Here is a 20,393-nt window from a genome sequence, read left to right on the forward strand (position 1 = left end):
AGAGAGCACCTGTTTAAGGTTCGAGGGAAAAGAATAAAAGGGAATCTGAGGGACAACTTTTTTATACAGAGAGTGGTACACATGTGGGATGAGCTGCCAGCGGAAGTGGTTGAGGTAGGTACATTAATAACATCTAAAATGCATTTGGAAAAATACATGGATAGAAAAGGTTTTAGAAGAATATGGGCCAAGTGCAGGGTTTAGTGTGAACGGACATTTTGGTCAACATGGACCAGTTTGCTGTAGGACTCTATGGTTCTATGACTCTAACTGAATTTTTTGAAGAAGTAATGAAGAGGATTGATGAAGGCAGAGTGGTAGACGTAAACTATATGGACCTCAGTAAGGCGTTTGGCAAGGTACTGCAAGATAGATTGGTTAGCAAGTTTGGACCATGTGACCACAGGGAGAACTAGCCATTTGGACGCAGAACTGGCTCAAAGGTAGAAGACAGAGGGTGGTGGTGAATGGCTGCTTTTCAGACTGGAGGCCTGTTACCTGTGGTGTGCCACAAGGATTGGTGCTGGGTCCACTACTTTTCGTCATTTATATAAATGATTTGGATGCGAATGTGGGAGGTATAGTTAGCAACTTGCAGATGACACCAAAATTGGAGATGCAGTGGTAGCGCAGAAGGTTACCTCAGATTACAACAGGATCTTGATCAGATGGGCCAATGGGCTGAGGAGTAGCAAATGGAGTTTAGATAAATATGAGGTGCTGCTTTTTGGAAAGACAAATCAGGGCAAGACTTAATGGTCTAACTTAACGGTAAGATCCTGAGGATGTTACTGAACAAAGAGACCTTGGAGTGCAGGTTCATAGTTCCTTGAAAGTAGAGTCGCAGGTAGATAGGATAGAGAATAAGGTGTTTGGTATGCTTTCCTGTGTTGGACAGAGCATTAAGTATAGGGGTTGGGAAGTTATGTTGCGGCTGTGCAGCACATTGGTTAGGACACTTTTGGAATACTGCATTCTGGTCTATATGCTATTGGAAAGATGTTTTGAAACTTGAAAGGGTTCAGAAAAGATTTACAAGGATGTTGCCAGGTTGGAGGGTTTGAGCTTTAGGGAGGGGCTGAATAAGCTGAGACTATTTTCCCTGGAACACTGGAGGCTGAGGGCTGATCTTATAGATGTTTATAAAATCATGAGGGGCAGGAATAGAGTGAATAACCAAGGTCTTTTCCCCAGCATAGGGGAGTCCAGAACTAGAGGGAATAGGTTTAAGGTGAAAGGGGAAAGATATAAAAGGGACCTAAGGGGCAATGTTTTCATGCAGTGGGTGGTGCATGTGTATGGAATGAGCTGCCAGTGGAGGCTGGTACAATTACAATATTTAAAAGGCATCTGGATGGGTATATGAATAGGAAGAGTTTAGAGGGATATGGGTCAAATGCTGGCAAATGGGACTAGATTAATTTAGCATATCTGGTTGGCATGGACAAGTTGGACTGAAGGGTCTGTTTCTGTGCTGTACATCTCTATGATTCGATATACACACCTGAGGTAAAAGCAAAATACCATAGATGTTTGAAATCTGAATAAAAAATCAGAAGATGCTGGAAAATCTCAACAGCATCTATGTTATAAGGAACAGAGTTGACATTTCAAATCCAATATAACTCTTTCTCAGAATTTGAGTGTGTTTTTAATACTTACAGATGACTAGTATTGCTGCAGAACAGAAGTAATAATTTTTTTTATAAATGGCAATTTGAGAGAAACAAAAGATTATTTGCAAAATTGCCTCTTTACTGATGAACAAGAGTAGTCTGATGGGATAGTAATTGGCTGAGTTGGCTTTGTCTTGGTTTTTGTATTTTGGACTTATCTGGGCAATTTTCTACATTGTTGGGTAGATGCCAGTGCTGTAACCGTACTGGAACAGCTCGATTAGGTGTGTACCTAGTTTTGGAGCAGAAGTCTTTAGTACTATTGCCAGAATATTGTCAGAGCCTATAGCCTCTGCAGTATCCTATGCTTTCAGCTGTTTCTTGATGTAGGTGGAGTGAATCGAATTGGTTGAAGACTGGAATCTGGGATGCCTGAAGGATGTTGAGGTGATAGCCCACTCAGCCTGGATGAAGATGGACACAAATGCTTCTGCTCTGTCTGTAGTACATGGGCTCCTTCATTTTAGAGGATGGACCATTTGTAAAACTTCCATGGCTGGATGTGACAGTGCTACAGGGTTTATGGGTTGAATCTTATAAGAGCATGTACAACATGGATTCTGGTGAAACTTGTGACATAATTGTCTGACAAGGCCTTTCTCAGTGTTGGGAACAACTTGCTGTATCTGTTCAGCGTCAAGGCAGAGTTCTTGCTCGGTCGATTAAGGAGCATTATTGCTTGGCAAATGCCTTATTAACTGCACATCTTACCTCATTAATATGCAGTCTCCTATTTTGCCAAACTTACAAAATACACTCAATGTTGAGAATTCTGAACATGAAAGTCAAAGCAGGAACTGGTGGCTTCAGCTTGTTACCAGCTGCAAAAAAGCTTCCGTCTTGTTATCTTGTAACAGCATCTCAGGGCATTGTCCATGGGTACCAGCTACATGAACCCCTCATCCGCAGACATTGGCATCTGTCTTGTGCCAACCCCATTTCGATTTAGTTGCAGGCCAGTTAGGAAGCACAGGTGTGCATTGCAGGATGCCCCAGCAACTATAATTGAAAAGTTACTGTGAGGACAGTGTGCAGGAGGGACAGTCCCCAAGCTCATGTATTGGACCAAGCTGCACCTCAGAGTTACTCCCTCACTCTCTGCGACATAGAGCAGTGTTTAGACAGGATGTAGCGAGGGACAGGTAAACTGTGTGATCCGGTATTTAAACAGCGACCAGGGATGAGAGACTGGGGCTGTCTGTGCAAGGGAGTATCAGCCATTCTGGCTACATGCCAGAAGCAGTGGGTTGTGCTATTACGACGCTGGTGAGGGACAATACAGGACTGCCAATGCTTGTGTGGGTGAAATAAGGCCTTTTAAATATATTGTGGGCGCTACGGATGCCAGTCTTTGGACAGACATACATGGAGAGTGGAGAGTTGTTCTTGGGATTGGCATATGGCAAAATGGGGCTCGAAACACTAGAGAAGGATACCCGTGGGAATGTGGTAAGTAGTTTGTGAGGTGAATTGGTAAGAGATAAGTAAGTAATCTTGCTAGGTGTCATGGTGAAAAACCCTCTAAAAAACTTAAAGAAACTAACTCTTAATCAAAAAAGATTAAAAGTAAAATTTTAAAATCTGAAAGTAAGATTCATCCCTCCACCTGAGTTCCTGGTTTTCCGATCATTTAGCCCTATCTAATGCATGCTGCTCCAGAGTTTGACAAGCACAGTAGTCCTGCTTTGTAGCTTCACCAGGTTGACACCTCATTTTCAGGTGCACCCAGCATGCCCTCCTGCCCTCTCGATTGAAGCAATGTTGATCCCCTGGGTTGACAATAATGGTAGAGTGACTGATATGCTGGGCCATGATGCTATGTATTGTGATTCAGTACAATATGGATGCTGCTAATGGCCCAAAGTTAAAAATCACACACCAGGTTATAGTCCAACAGGTTTAATTGGAAGCACACTAGCTTCCAAGGTGGCTTGTCGATGTCAGTTTTGAGTAGCTGGATCTGTTTGAAGACAGCACAATTACTGGTGCCACACAATGCAAAGGAGGGTTTCCTCAATGTCTAGATAGGACTTTGTCTCCACAAGTTGACATTTCAAATTCAACATAACTCTTCCTCAGGATTAGAGTGTGTTTTTTAACACTTACAGATGAATAGCCAATGTTTACTCCTAGTGATACTGGTGAGAATGAGATTGAACTGATATTCTCCTGCTATTACGCTCACTACATGCCACTAACTTTACTATAAACCGACCGACTCCCACAGCTACCTAGACTACACCTCCTCCCACCCTGCCCCCTGTAAAAACGCCATCCCATATTCCCAATTCCTTCGTCTCCGCCGCATCTACTCCCAGGAGGACCGGTTCCAAAACCGTACAACCCAGATGGCCTCCTTCTTCAAGGACCGCCATTTCCCGCCAGAAATAGTCGACGATGCCCTCCACCGCATCTCTTCCACTTCCCGCTCCTCCGCCCTTGAGCCCCGCCCCTCCAACCGCCACCAGGACAGAACCCCACTGGTCCTCACCTACCACTCCACCAACTTCCATGTACAACGTATCATCCGCCGTCATTTCCACCACCTCCAAATGGACCCCATCACCAGGGATATATTTCCCTCCCCTCCCCTCCCCTATCAGCGTTCCGAAAAGACCACTCCCTCCGTGACTCCCTCGTCAGGTCCACACCCCCCACCAACCCAACCTCCACTCCCGGCACCTTCCCCTGCAACCGCAAGAAATGCAAAACTTGCGCCCACACCTCCCCCCTTACTTCCCTCCAAGGCCCCAAGGGACACTTCCATATCTGCCACAAATTCACCTGCACCTCCACACATATCATCTATTGCATCCGCTGCACCCGATGTGGCCTCCTCTATATTGGGGAGACAGGCCGCCTACTTGCGGAACGTTTCAGAGAACACCTCTGGGACACCCGGACCAACCAACCCAACCACCCCGTAGCCCAACACTTTAACTCCCCCTCCCACTCCACCAATGACATGCAGGTCCTTGGACTCCTCCATTGCCAGACCATGGCAACACGACGGCTGGAGGAAGTGCGCCTCATCTTCTGCCTGGGAACCCTCCAACCACAAGGGATGAACTCAGATTTCTCCAATTTCCTCATTTCCCCTCCCCCCACCTTGTCTCAGTCAAATCCCTCGAACTCAGCACTGCCTTCCTAACCTGCAATCTTCTTCCTGACCTCTCCGCCCCCACCCCACTCCGGCCTATTACTCTCACCTTGACCTCCCTCCACCTATCGCATTTCCAACGCCCCTCCCCCAAGTCCCTCCTCCCTATCTTTTATCTTAGCCTGCTGGACACACTTTCCTCATTCCTGAAGAAGGGCTTGTGCCCGAAACGTCGATTCTCCTGTTCCTTGGATGCTGCCTGACCTGCTGCGCTTTTCCAGAACACATTTTCAGCTCTGATCTCCAGCAGCTGCAGCCCTCACTTTCTCCACTAACTCAGTCAGCCAACTATATCCTTTAGGACCTGGTCAACTTAGGCAGTAGTGGCATGACTGAGCCACTCTTGGTGATAAATATTGAAGATTCCCACCTAATGTCAAATATGTGCCCTTGCCACTCAGAGCTTGCTCCAATTGATATTCAACATGAAGGAGCACTGATGTATCAACAGAGAAGGGAGCTGGGTAAGCAGGGTTAGTGGGATGTTTCACTCCACGTGTCTGACGTGACGCCATGAGATTTCATGGGATCTGGAGTCACTGTTGAAGATAGTGCTGCCATGGCTGGTAGGCTTGGCCTGCTGGTGGTACGGGAGAAACACAGGGAAGGGGAAGGTATTGCTTCATGAGCATGAGTATTTCAGGCTGTTGCTTAACTCGTCTGTGGGATAGATATCCCAATTTTGACCCTCTTCCCCAGATGATGGTAAGGTGAATTTTGCAGCCTCAATATGGTTGCATTTGCAGTAGTTATTTCCGTTGCTTAGCATCTGTCAAACTTTGAATTGTTTGGGATAAGCAGACAGTTGAATGTTGTCACTGTTACAGTGGAGTTGCCAGGACCACGGATGTGGGGGGGGTTGACAATTCTTAGTTTTGCTGATTCAATACTTCTGATTCCTTTATACCATGACTGAATTCCAGCATCCAGAGTGAGAGAGAGTTCTTTTGATGTCCTATTGTCTGGCTGCTGGCCTCAGAGTGAAAGACTTTACCTGCAACGCAAATGTGACCGGGGTAGTTCTTCATCTGTGACCATTTAGGACTGAGATGGGGAGAAATATTTTCACCCAGAGCATTTTGAGCCTATGGAATTTCCTACCACAGGAAAATAGTTGAGGCAGAAACATCGTATAATTTCAAGAAGGAGTTGAATATAACACTTAAGGCTAAAGGGATCAAAGGATATAGGAGAAAAGCGGAAACAAGCCAATGAGTTGGATCATTTGCCATCTTGAAGGAGGCAGTCCTGGCACTTACCTTGGAGCAGCTGAGTGTTGGTGCGGGAGTGCTCTGGGATATGGAGTGGAGCAGGGACAGTTGTTGTACTGGGGTCTGAAGACGGGTAGCCAGAGCACGTGTGGAGGCCCTGCGCTGAGATGCTACACTGTAATGTCTATTTGAAATTTCCTACCCTTAAATGATGTCCTATTTTAGACCTTTGTCTCACCCCTGTAAGTAATGCAACTACTTTTATTGCTCTGCTGTATCCAGGAATTGTACTGAGGCACTTGTACCTTTCATGTGGCTAATAAGAAGGCAGACATTGTAAAAGCTTTTCACCGTACTCTTACAAGGAGTACATGTGACAATAAAGGGAGATTGTATATTGTATTGTATTGTATGAATGGTGGTGCAGGTTTGAAGGGTTTAATGGCCAACCCCTGCTCCTATTTTCTATGTTTCTATGTGACCTTCCTGGTGCAGTAAATGGACATCGGGGGATGAAAGATTCTCCGGAATACGCAGGAATGTAGAGTTGAGGTTAAATTCAGATTGGCCCTGATCTTATTGGATGGCTGACTCTTGTTCCTTGTTCGGATGACCTTAATGCTTGAACCCAGGCTTGTACACATATGAATGTTCAGTGCCACTCACCCTCTTCAGGAAAGTTGACTTTGGCTTTTCAATCCTTGTTCTTCTGTACCCTTTAAAAGGACACAAGTGAAATATGTCTACAGTTTGGGATGCAATTTGCAGTGGCGAGCTTGCCAACCACTGATTCTCTCTGTGCTCACAAGAGATCACAGCTCAGTCTGTTTGAAATTTCCTTGACAGGTTTAGGTGGTGCACCCCATTGGTTTCACACAGATTCTGCCCAACCTATTGGGGTTGAATCTTCCCAGCCTCTGAGCAACAGGGGCGACTATAAGAAAACTTGGAGAATTGCGTGAGGTGGACAGTAAGGTGATTCCAGAAGTCCAGATCAAAAATTCCCTTTTTCCAACTGCAGCCTTTCATTAAACTGCACGGTGAGTTAGCTGGGAGAAATGGTGAGATCGGGAAAAATGAGAACCTCTTGGTAAATGAAGAACAGTCCAATTTTGCATTTGGCGTTTTCAACCGCAAAATGAGAATCACTCAAGTGAGCAGTGAGAGGTGTATTAGCAGGCATTTACATGTTATTAAAACCTAATCTTATCTCACTTTTTCCTATTCTCTCACCTGCTGGATAAAAACTAGATGGTGATAATTCCTGACATGAAGTTACCTGATGTCTCCAACTCATCACTCCAGGCCTCCATCTTGGATAGCAGTTCCCAACATCTCAGAGCATGCTCCATGGCAGTGACTGTCTGCACCTTCCATCCACAGATGCTGGCAACAGACACATCATGGGCTCATTACATCATCATGGGACATCTTAACCCACTTACAAACAATCCTCCACTTCAATGCTGCACTTTGGAGCACACCAGGAGATTTTGCTTGCAAATACAACCATATAGCTCATGGTTTGTATCAGGGTAGTCCTTAAGGGTCCTCACTTGCTTGCTTAGCACATATTCCCTTTGTGCCTACTTGGATACGCACAGCGTTTCTGTTTTGCCTTGTGTTTTTTTTTTGCATTGCTGCCAGAACATAAAAGCTCACAATGCATCTGCCCAGCCTTGCTGTTCAGTGCAAAGACACAGCCCGGCCATGTAGTCAGCATAGGAACTGAAGTAGGGCTTCCATCCCAAAGGGCTGTCCTGCCATTCTATACGGTCATGTGATTGAACTCTTCAATGCTGTTTACCCATCCCATCCCCTAATCCCTGTGTTCTATTGGTAATCAGATATCTATCAATCTCGGACCTTAAACATACCCAAGGAGTGAATTTCCACACCCCTCTGCAGTAGAGAATTCCAAAGGTTCACAATCCCCTGAGTAAAAAACAACTTCCTCATCTCAAACTTAATTGGAATCCCACTTATTGCTGGGAGACAAGCCGTAGCTTTGCAGCAATGGTTGATGATTCCAGTACACCCCCTGACCAAAGATAGATACAGAAACAATGTAGAGTCGAAAAGTGTGGCCCTGGAAAAGCAAAGTAGGTCAGGCAACATCGAAGGAGCAGGAGACTTGATGTTTCGGGCATACGCCCTTCACCTGCATAGATGCAGTGCAGCCCATTCTTTGATCAGGGCCATTGAGGAGCTGACAACAGGCTTCCTGAAGATAAGGTTCCAGTGTATTTTGTTTTATTCATTCACAGTATGTGGGCATCACTGGCCAGGGCAGTATTTATTATCCACCTCTGATTACCCAGAGGGCAGTCAAGTCACATGTAGACCATACCGGATAAGGATGGCAGTTTCCTTGCGTAAAGGCCATTAATGAACCAGATTTTTTTACCCAACAACCGATAATGGCTCCATGGTCATTATTAGATTGTTAATTCCAGATTTATTTTAATTGAGTTCAAATTCCTCCATCTGCCGTGGTTGGATTCAAACCCAGGTCCCCAGAGTTTTGCTTGGGTCTCAGGATTCACAGTCCAGTGGTAATACCACTAGGCCAAGACCTCCCCATTTTTGCTGTAGTGGAATAAAAGTAGAAAGCTTCAACAGTTTGAAGGATTTCCTGTGTGTGATGCCCCCACAGTAACCAATGAGAAGATGTTATGCTACGCTTTACAGATTATTATTTCCTTAGAGACAGAAGGTGGGATAGCCCTAAGAAGTGGTAGCCTGTGTAGTTTGATTCTTGTAACTGTCATTACAATAACAGTCAATCAATCAGATAATGATACAATACAATTACATTCATGGTCACCATTAGACTCGTAATTCCAAACTTTTTTAAAAAATTAATTCAAATTCCCATGTCAGGATTTGAATCTGGATCCCCAGAATATTACCTGGAACTCTGGATTAATAGTCTCATGATAATATTACTCGGCCATCACCTCCTAATTTAATTGTGAACTTGCATTTGTGCTCCCTCCGTGCGTTCAGAAGTTTCTCTCACTCTCATTCCCCTCCCACTGCATGTACTGTGAAGGACTGCTCCTGGCTGCAGCTGATGCATGCCTGTGCTTTAAAAATATCGCTGATGCTGAATGTCTGGGAGGGCCTGGCAGTAACAAGTACTTGGTGATTGGACGACCGTGTCAGTCCGGTTCCATAGAGGTGTGGTGCATAGCTAAAGAGCCAAGCTGTGGAGAATAGTATGAAAGAACCTGCTAGAGCTCACAGAGAGAAGCCCTCCACGAAACTCCCTGAAAATGACACTGCCGACTTTTGGTAAAATTTGGCCTGGTGTGAAGATATTGGAGAAGGTGCTGTAAAAATTTGTGGGAATGTTTCAAAGGCGAGGGATTTCAATTACTGGGAGAACCTGGGGTCAAAACCGCTTGAAAAAGAGAAAGTTTGTTAGAGATATTTGCAACAATTAGACAGAGTGACTCAGTTCACATTGGTGGTTGAGAACCAGAGGGCATGGATTTAAAACGAGAGGGATGAGAAATTGTATTTTTATGCAGTAAATGTTTAGGATCTGGAATGCAAGGCCTGACAATGTGGCGGGCTCTTCAACCATGGTTTACCAAGGAAATAAATTTTTATCAGAACCTGAAGAGAAAAATGCCTTCATCAGCAACGGGACTGAGTTTAAGAGCCACGAGGTTATGCTGCAGCTCTATGGAGCCCTGGTTTGACATATTGCATTCAGTTCTGGTTACCTCATGATAGGGAGAATGTGGAAGCTTTAGAGAGGGTGCAGAGGAGATTTACCAGGATGCTGCCAGGATTGGAGGGGATGCCTTATGAGGAAAGGTTGAGGGAGTGAGAGCTTTTCTCATTGGAGTGAAAAAGTATACGCGATGACTTGATAGAAGTGTACAAGATAATGAGAGGCAGAGATAGCCAGAGACTTTTTCCCAGGGTGGAAATGGCTATCAAGAGGGGGCATAATTTTAAGATGATTGGAGGAAGGTTTAGGGAAGATGTCAGAGGTCGGTTCTTTACACAGAGTGTGGTGGGTGTGTGGAATGCACTGCCAGCAGTGGTAGTAGAGTCAGATACATTAGGGACATTTAAGTGACTCTTGGAAAATGCACATGGATGACAGTAAAATGAAGGGTATGTAGGTTAGTTTGATCTTAGAATAGGATCAAAGATCGGCATAACATCGAGGGCCGAAGGGCCTGTACTGTGCTAAGTTCTATGTTCTATGTCTTCAGTGAAAGGTTGAGCACTTGGGACTAGCTAAATTGCTTTAGGAGCTGGTATGTGCCTGACATGTCAAAATGGCAACTTTCTGTTCTGTAAGTACACAATCATTCTGCATTAAGCTATTGCACTGTCTGTCCTCTCAAGTGGATGTAAAAGATCCCATAGCACTATTAACAGGAGATGGACACATTGCCCTGTCTAATATTAATCCCTTTATCGCCATTACAAAAACAGATTAAAATATCTGATCATAATCATAATGCTATTTGCGGGACCTATCTGCATGCAAATTGGTGCTGTTCTTCCTAAAATACAGCAGTGATGGGCAATACCGAAGATTTCATCAGTGGCCAAGTATTTTGGGAGATCTGTGATCAGAAAAGGAAATGCATAGAGGCAAGTTCTTTCTTTCTTCCTGTTTGCTTCCAGAAATTCAAGCAGTCTGAGTCTGATGCCAGTAAGACACTGCTAATAGTTGCACCAATAATTGCCATACGATTTCCCTTTTACTGTCTGACCACCAGTAAGAAGGAGAAGTGATCAAAAGAAAATGTGTCATCCTGGGTTGGCTTCATGGACCACTTCTGGTTAATAAACGGCAATTGCAGATGCTTGGAACAGAATATCCCCCCAACACCTCCAATAAATATAAGAAGGGAAAAAAGTAACAGGCAGCTTTACAGAATTATGTTTCTGGAAGACGTTACAGTGGAAAGCTTAGCACAGTAAAAACAACATGAACAAGAGAATCTGACATATTGAAAGATCGATCTTAATAGTCCTTACTGCTTCATGTTTTCTGTATCTTATGCACAACTGGGAATCACGTATGACAATCATCCAAATCTTCCTCAACCCATTCCAGGAAACATCAGAAGCAATCATTATGATTTACTGTACTGCAGTTTCTGCTCATCCTGGTTTCCATCTGCTCTCCTTTTACATCTCCTCCGTGTGAACATGTTCAGCCTTCAAGTTTGCTTTTCACTGTTTGACCGACGCACACTGCAAGTGTTGAAAGAGAAAATACTTTAAAATGTTATGTTTTGCAATGGTAAAGAGCGAAGACTCGGAGACAAACATTTGCAGCTCTTGCTTTAATGAAAGGGACAGTGGGCCATTGTTCTTTTTGAAATGCTTACTGAACCAATTGACCCTGAGGCTGTTAACAAGAGGCCTGGTGCCCGTCCCATTGCTGTGCATTCGGGCACTTGTTGCTGTGAATCAACCTCTGTTGATTCTGCTAATTGTCTAGGTACAGTACAGATAATACGCACAATCATTATTGGGTATTGAGCCCATGCAATATTGCTGCACTCAGCTCATTGAGGCCTCATAATTTTGGTAAATTTGGAGAAGTCTCATAACATTTTTGGACCATCTCAATGTCGTGCACCAGCCCTTAACACTGAAAAATGATGCGCAGCTTTGAATATCATTTCCCATTAGCTAGGCCCTTAGTCTGAGAGAAAAGTCTTATGTTTCTCTTGCGCCTTCTGAGGGTTCAGGACATCCCAAGACACCAGTTAAAGACCAATCGAATATTTTTTGAAGATCAGTCACTCTTGTTAATTCAGGAAATCTCGTTAGTCAATTTGTGCATGTGAAGCAAGGTTCCACAGTCAATAATGAGGGGAAATGGCCAAATAATCTGTTTAATGTTTTAATCAATGATTTCAAACACAGCCTTGCAACAACACACTGGAAACTGGTACAAAAAGAACAATCAGAACACCATCCAGGATTGGTTGTCCCTGCTTTTATAGACCTGTTATGTTATGTATTGCAGGTGCATTAAAGCCATTGTACCCCAATGCTTAACCTTAGTGAAGCTGTCCAGCATGTATTCTATTTTCCAGGTATATGCTTTGCTTGTGCAGTTTCACAAGAACATGAGGAATAGGAGCAAGAGCTTGCCATTCAATGAGATCACAGCTAATCCTCTACCCCAACCTCATTTTCTCGCACATGCCTTGTATGTAATACATAGAAATCTATCAATCTCAGTCTTGAATATACTCAATGACAGGACCTCCATAGCCCTTTGTGGCACAGAATTCCAGAGTTAGATTCAGTGAGATATAATGCTATCTTTGTTTGGTTATTGGCCAACGTGGTTCAGCATTTCCCAGTGTTAGATGAATGACACATTACACAGAGGTTACCATGGAGACTGCTTGGTTTTGTGCACTCACCAACTCATTTGAGAGAGGAAGGCCAGGTGTTACTGCCCAGTTGCTTGAAGGGACAGTATCATTTGCATCAGCACTTCCTTACCATAGCCAAGGACTATACCACTGAGAATACCTTAGAGGACTATGGATGCTTTATTATTCCAATGTTATTCGACAACAGGATGAATGGCAGGTCTCACAGAAGACTTGGTGTTGATGAAGTGGAGTGTGGATGCAAGGTGTCTGAAGACCAATGATCTCAGTGCCACTTTCCCAACATATATTTTCAATCTAATTCTCACATTCAAAGATATCAAAAAATGAATGGCAAACGGACATTTGGATTGGATTACGAAGGAGGAACCTTCACGGCCCCTGAATTATTGTGATTGTGTTAGAATAGTCATCCCAGACCAGAGGGCTACTCTCTCATAGTCCGTTGGGGAACTGTGGTGAGATTGGAAAAGTGAGATTTTTATTTTGCTGAGGAAAAGTGAAGTCTGATTCTACAGTCAAAGTTTGATCACTGAGACAAGACTCTCACTATAGAGTCCCGTGGAACGACAAGGTGGCTCAGTGGTTAGCACTGCTGCCTCACAATGCCAGGGACCCGGGTTAAATTCCTGCCTTGGGCAACTGTCTGTGTGGAGTTTGCACATTCTCCCCTTGTCTGTGTGGATTTCCTCCATGTGCTCCGGTTTCCTCCCACAATCCAAAGGTGTGCAGGTCAGGTGAATTGACCATGCTAAATTACTGTAGTGTTAGGTGCATTAGTTAGGGTAAATATGGGGAATGGATCTGGGTGAGATACTCTTTGGAGGTTTGGTGTGGACCTGTTGGGCCAAAGGGACTGTTTGCATTCTGTAGGGAATCTAATCTAACCTAGAGTCATAGAGATGTACGGCATGGAAACAGATCACGGCGAAAGACATATTTGGATGTAATTGGCAGCTAGTCCAGGGACTTGGACATGGTCAGTTGGATGCTTGGGGTAGTCAGAGTTTGAACGTTTGCATCACTGCAGGAAGTGGGCCATGGTCAGGGGATTCGCTGTAAGCCAATCAGAGAGCTGTGCAGAGATCAACTGGATGGCTGGCCACACATCATTTGGGGCTGTCTGTCCATCACTCAGGTGGGTGGGTCATGGTCAGTCCTGAAGGTCTGCTCAGAGACAGTCAGGGGGGATTATCTGATGCCGCTGCTGTGATAGGGACCATAAGGAGGTCAGTTGTGGGGTTTAAAGGCAGTACGCTCAGATGCTGAGAAGACAATTGCGAAGGTGGCCGGAGACACTGAACATATCAGGATGTGAGACAACATGGCATGGCTGGACAGAGGTTTCTAACTCATTGATGATCACCACCACTATGGCTTTGACAGGTGACAGTGCATCATGGTGGTTAAGTCCAAGAGGGTAGTGTTGGGAGATGTCAACATTTGGAAAAGATTTGGTGGAAATGTGTGGTAGTTCAGTAATGTTGGGGTTGATGGCAAGTACAAGGAACATGGAGGCTTGGGGCTATCCAACCGTGCCAAACATGAACTGTGCTGCCCTCATGTGAGCTGTAAGTGGGCGATGGAAATGCAAAATAGCTATGGAGTGGGCGGAGTAAGTGGATATTTCTGCCTGAGCACATGCATTAGGCACAACAAGGCAGACAGAACTCCATTAACACTCAGTTACAATAGATGTGAGCTGCATTCCGTGATCGTTCATTGACTGTCAATTTGACTGTCACTTGAAAGGCAAGCAGTCTCTGTCTTTTTCCAGAATCAAATGCTGCTTCTTTTTATGTAAAAAGTGCTAGACAAGCTCAGCAAATCTGGTAGCACCTGTGGAGGGAACGCAGAATTAATGTTTCAAGTCCAGTTACCCTTCTTCTTATTTGTTTTTCTTTATTTTTATTGTTGTTGAATAAAAGTTAACAGTTTCAACTGTTTGAGGGCTTCCAGTGTGTGCAGCTCCTATATTGAACAATGAGAAGATGTTATGCTATGCTGGACATTAGAGCAAGCGTAATGCTCACTCACACAGGTTCTAAGATTGAAAGATGGTTATCCTGTGCAAATCGATTCTTGTAGCTACAGTCACACTGACAGTTGATCAGACAGGTGGTGACGTAAAATAATAATGTGTCACATAGAAATAGGATATAGAACAGAATAGCACAGGAGTGGGACCTTCGGCCCATGACGTTGTGCTGAACATGACACCAAATTAAACTACTCCCTTCAGCCTGCCCTTGGTCCATATCCCTCCATTCCTTGCACATTCGTGTACTTATCTAAAAGTCCCTTAAGTCCTCCTATCATATCTGCCTCCACCACCCGCAGTGTGTACCAGACTCCTCACACTCTCTGTATAAAAACCTTTCCCCTCACATTCCTTCTGAACTTGCCCCCTCTAAGTCTAGTATTATTCATTTCAACTCCGGGAAAAAAATTCTGACTGTCAACTCCATCTATACATCTCATAACTTTATAGATTTCCATCAAGTCTCCCCACAGCCTGTGCCACTCAAGAGAAAACAACCTGAGTTTTTCTAGTCTCTCCTTATAGTTTATACCCTCTAATCTAGGCAGCATCCTGGTAAACCTCTTCTGCACCCTCTCCAAAGTCTCCACAGCTTTCCTGTAATGTGGCAACCAGAATTGAACACAATAGTCTAAGTGCGGCCTAACCAAAGTCTTTTAAAACTGCAACATGACATCCTGACTTTGTACTCAGTTTTCTGACCAATAAAGGCAAGCAAGCCATATGCCTCCTTTACCACCTTATCTATTTGCGTGGCCACTTTCTGGGAGCATTGTATTTGCACCCTAAGATCCCTCTGTACATCAATGCTGTTCAGGATCTTGCCATTAACTGTATGCTTTCCCTTAACATTTGATCTCCCAAAGTGCAGCACCTCACACTCACCTGAATTAAACTCCATCTGCCATTTCTCCACCAATATCTGCAACTGATCTGTATCCTGCTGTATTCTTTGACATCCTTCTACACTATCCACAGCTCCACCGATCTTTGTATCATCTGCAAACTTACTAACCTACCCATCTACATTTTCATCCAAGTCATTTATACATATCACAAACAGCAGAGGACCCAATGGAACACCACTAATCATGGACCTCTAGCTTGAAGAAAACATCCTTCCACCACTACCCTCTGGCTTCTATGGGCAAGCCAATTCTGAATTGACGCGACCAAGGCACTGTGGATCCCATGCATCTTAATCTTCTCGATTCAGCCTACCATGGTGAATCCAGAATACCTTGGTGAATACCTTGGTGAAAGCCTTACGAAAATCTATGTAGATAATATCAACTTCTCTGGACTCATCGATCACCTTCATCTGCTTGAAAAATTCAACCAAGTTAGTAAGACATGATCTGCCCCGCACAAAGCCATGCTGACTTTTCTTAATTAGGCCAAAGTTTTTCCAAATGCGCGTAAATCTTAAGAATTCTCTCCAATAGCTCTCCAACCACTGACATGAGATTCACCAGTCTACAGTTCCTTTCTTCAACAAAGAACATCATTAGTTACTCGTCAATCCTCTGAGACCTCTCCTGTGGCTAGTGAGGATACAAAGGTCCCTGGTCAAAGATCCTCTCTTGCGTCTCTCAGTAACCTGGGGTAGATACCATCAGGGCCTAGGGTTTTCACCACTTAAATGATCTTCCAGAGGCCCAACACCACTTCTTTCATGCCCCACACTAATCTCACTGTCCTCTATATCCTTCTCCTGGGTGAACACAGATGCAAAGTATTCATTTAGGATCTCGCTCAAATCCTCTGCCTCCAAGCACAAGTTCCCTCCTTTGTCTTTGAGTGGTCATATCTTCTCTCTAGTTATCCTCTTGTTTTTGATGTATGTATAGAATGCCCTGGGATTCTCTTTAACCCTACTTGCCAAGGTCATTTCATGTCCCCTTCTTGCTCTCCTCATTCCCTGCTGGAGCTCTTTCCTGGTTTCTTTATATTTCTCAAAATATAAAGCGATCTTAAAACTTAAGGCGTTGTGATCACTGTTTCCAAAATGCTCTCTCACTGAAAGGTCAGTCACCGGGCCAGGCTCATTAGCCAGTACAAAATCCAGTATGGCCCCTCCTCCAGTTGGATTATTTATATACCGTTTCAAGAAACACTCTTAGATGCACTTGACAAATTCTGCCCTAACCAAGCCTCTTGCTCTAAGGGAGTTTCAGTCAATATTGTGGAAGTTAAAACCACCCACTATGGCCACCCTGTTGTTACTGCATCTTTCTATAATCTACCTAGATATTTGTTCCTCAATGTCTCCGAGGATGTTGGCGGGGTGGGGGGGGGAAAATCCTATCATAGTGATTGCACCCATCTTATTTTTGAGCTCAACCCAAATTGCCTCAGTGGATGAGCCCTCCAGATTGTCCTCTCTGAGCGCAGACGTAACATTCTCAAGTGAATGTGAGTTTGTATTCGTAGTGAAACAATACCCATGCCACGTATGTGCCCTCAGAAGGAATACCTTTTATTGGTCTCCTCTCACTATGTGCACTGTGAAGGGCATTTCATCACTGGCAGTGCTTGGTCTAATTGCACGGCTGAGCATTAAATGTCTTGGGAATTCCAGGAGGTCCCAGTAGTGGCGAGAACTTCTGCCATTGTACAGTGCACGATAGACCGCGCAGGATGCCAAAGTAGCATGGTATGTACATAATGAGGTAAGCTGAGGAAATTTCCATGAGAAAACCCACTAGAACCCCCGTGGGGAACCCCTCCCCGAAAACTCCCCATTTTTGGTCAAATTCAGCCCGTGTTTTCTTTGTCATTTGCTTTGAGCATTTCTCTCTATGAGATTTTAAACCTGTTGAAAATGGCAGAAAACAAGTGCCTGGCCGACAATCAAACATCATCAGTTTGGGTGATGAATCCATTTGCTTTCCCACGGGTGTGGGAAGGCAAGGCCCCGTGGCCAAACACTTCAACTCCCCCTCCCACTCCACCAAGGACATGAAGGTCCTGAGCCTCCTCCATCGTCACTTCCTAACCACCCGATGCCTGGAGGAAGGATGTCTCATCTTCCGCCTCGGGATCCTCCAACTCTATTGCGAATGTAGACTTCACCAGTTACTGCATTTCCCCTCCCCCCACCTTATCCCAGATCCAGCCTTCCAGTTCAGCACCGCCCTCATGACCTGTCCTGCCTGTCCATCTTCCTTCCCACCTATCTGCTCCACCCTCCTTTCACCATTATCCCCACCTTCATTCACCTATCACACTCTCAGCTACGTTCCCTCAGCCCCACCACCCCGCCTCCCATTTATCTCTCCGCCCCACGGCTCCCAGCGTCATTCCCGATGAAGGGCTTTTGCATGAAATGATGATTTTCCTGTTCCTCGGATGCTGCCTGACCTGCTGTGCGTTCAAAGTTTGTGAGAAGATTTGTAGCTCGGGTGCTCGTTATTGCAGTTCTGTTCGCCGAGCTGGGAATTTGTGTTGCAGACGTTTCGTCCCCTGTCTAGGTGACATCCTCAGTGCTTGGGAGCCTCCTGTGAAGCGCTTCTGTGATGTTTCCTCCAGCATTTATAGTGGTTTGTCTCTGCCGCTTCCAGTTGTCAGTTTCAGCTGTCCGCTTCAGTGGCTGGTATATTGGGTCCCGGTCAATGTGCTTTTCCAGCACCACACTCTCGAATGCATAACAAGGGTGGAGCTATTGGCTGAAGCGGACAGAGTTATTGATAAAGCCTCAAAGAATCTATTTAATCACAGTTGGCAACCTTAAACTGGCAATTTATCTTTTCCATTAGTCTAACCATCTAATAACTGTAAAATGCAGTGGGGAGGGCATCTGTCCCAAACTCCTTAAGTTTGCAGATCAGACTCCAATTAAGTCATCATTAAAGTCTGCCACTTTGACCTGAGTCTTGGGTGGGAGAATGGAACTGGGTAACTGGCTGAGATGTAGTTTGAGTGTCAGAAAAAAAAGCAACCACTTTGTTTTTTAGTATCTCTATATGTCCTTTGCCAAGTCCCTGAAGAAAACAATAGGCCTTTATCACCCTTGCCAACTGCTCCTGCAGCTCCACACCCTTATAATTTGCCTGACTTCCAAGGTCCATCCCTCACAACAGCCTCCTCACACCTGAATTCCCACTATAGATGAGCAATAAGGCCAGTGATTCACTGACTCCTGCCAGGCTCCCAGCAGGATTTGGAGCCTAACCCATGAAAAGGAGGGCTGGACTTCAAATTTTAACCGCAACATGCCAGTTTGTCACTCACCCAGGCCTCCCTAATGGAATGATACAACAGATGATAAAACCAGGGCAAGTCTCAAGTCTGCTGAGTAAGCCAATCTCAACTGGGTGATCTGCAGGGACACTGCAGCCAGCCTGCAGTGTGAGAAAGCCTCCTTGCCATTGTCCATCATCACTTCACTTCCATTCTGTTACATAACAGCCAAACATACTATTTTAATAACACTGAAAATTAGCTGACAACTCTTATTTTCAAATGTGGCTTTGTTCAGCAATGGATGCAGCCCATATCCAGCAGATGTTCCTAACTAAATCCGGCTGGCATCCAGCAGAAATTCAGAACAGATTCAGAGAAGAGAGGACGGTGGCTAGAAGTTGTGTCACTCCTTGACCTATGTATTTCCAGAGGACAGCTGCTTTGTCTTGAGTCTTAACTCACAGGAGATGCAATTCCTTCAACTCTGTCTGTGCTTTTAATTGTCCGGGGGGGGGGGGGGGGGGGGGTGCATAAGGGGCTTAAGTCATTTAATTAGAGATTTTGAGGGATTGTCACTACTTATTTAAATGGTTGCTAAAAATAAACCCCTCCAATCATGTGCTAAATTGTTTGTGCATTTCTGATCAGTTGCAAAAGCACTCACGAAACCAGAATTTACGTGTGCAGACCATTTCCAGGAATTAAATCAAGGAAAGATTTGTGCACAACTAATTACTGCAATCCCCTCTCCGACATTCGGAATGTGCATTGGCAAAAAGAAGGATGGTTTGATATATTGATGCTCTGATTGGCTGCAATTACCTACCCTCTCTGTGGAGAGGCATCTTGACTACAAACCCAAAGTATTCTGTCACACACTATCAAACAAATCATCTGAGGGCTTCTATCCTCCTTTGAAACTTCTCCCTTCACATTTAATTCAGCATCTTTGAATCAACATTAACCACAAGAGCATTTCCTCTGATCTAGTCACGATTGTTACTCCTTCAATAGACAGCTGATATTTTTCCATATCATTCTTTAACCGGGTTTTAGTGAAGTCTACTGTATGGTGCTCAAAACAACATTTGTACTAGTTTTTCACTCAGGCACAATGTATTTCTGCCAGCTGCTGAGGCCAAGGAATATTCATTTGCTCCAGGTAGGACTGATGCCAGGAATGTTAGAAAGTATGTTCTGGTGAATACGACCTGCTTGCTCTCCAAAGCTCAGTGAGGTTATGCAGTGAACAGTTGAGCTATACAGATAACCAATAACCAGGTTCAACTCTTATACCATTCCTTTTAGCAATCTCATTCTGGGAAGATAAGGAAAGCTAGGAAGAACTTGTAATTAGGTAACTAGTGCTTTGTATAAACACAGAATGTCCCAAAGTGCTTTGCAAACAATGAGATGCGGTTAAAGTGCAGTCACTGTTATATAGTGGGGAACATGCCTAGCCTGTTTGTATACAGCGTGCTCCCACAAACTGCAATGCAATAATGACCAGATGTAGCAGTATTGCCTGAGGGATAAATAATGGCTGCCTCTGCACTGTACGCAGGTGGAGGGGGGGGCAAACTTGAGTTTGCCCCCTGCACCCATTTGCCCTCTCTCAGCATTTACTCCCAGATTGGGTTTGCAGAGCTCAGAAATTTCTCAAATCAGGGTTAAAAATTCAAACTAAGACTCAGAGTTGAGAGTGCTATCATCGTGCCACAGCTG

This window comes from Chiloscyllium plagiosum, unplaced genomic scaffold (assembly GCF_037043375.1).
Source record: "Chiloscyllium plagiosum isolate Xiang-an unplaced genomic scaffold, Cpla_swu_hap1 HiC_scaffold_12, whole genome shotgun sequence".
Classification (NCBI taxonomy): domain Eukaryota; kingdom Metazoa; phylum Chordata; class Chondrichthyes; order Orectolobiformes; family Hemiscylliidae; genus Chiloscyllium; species Chiloscyllium plagiosum.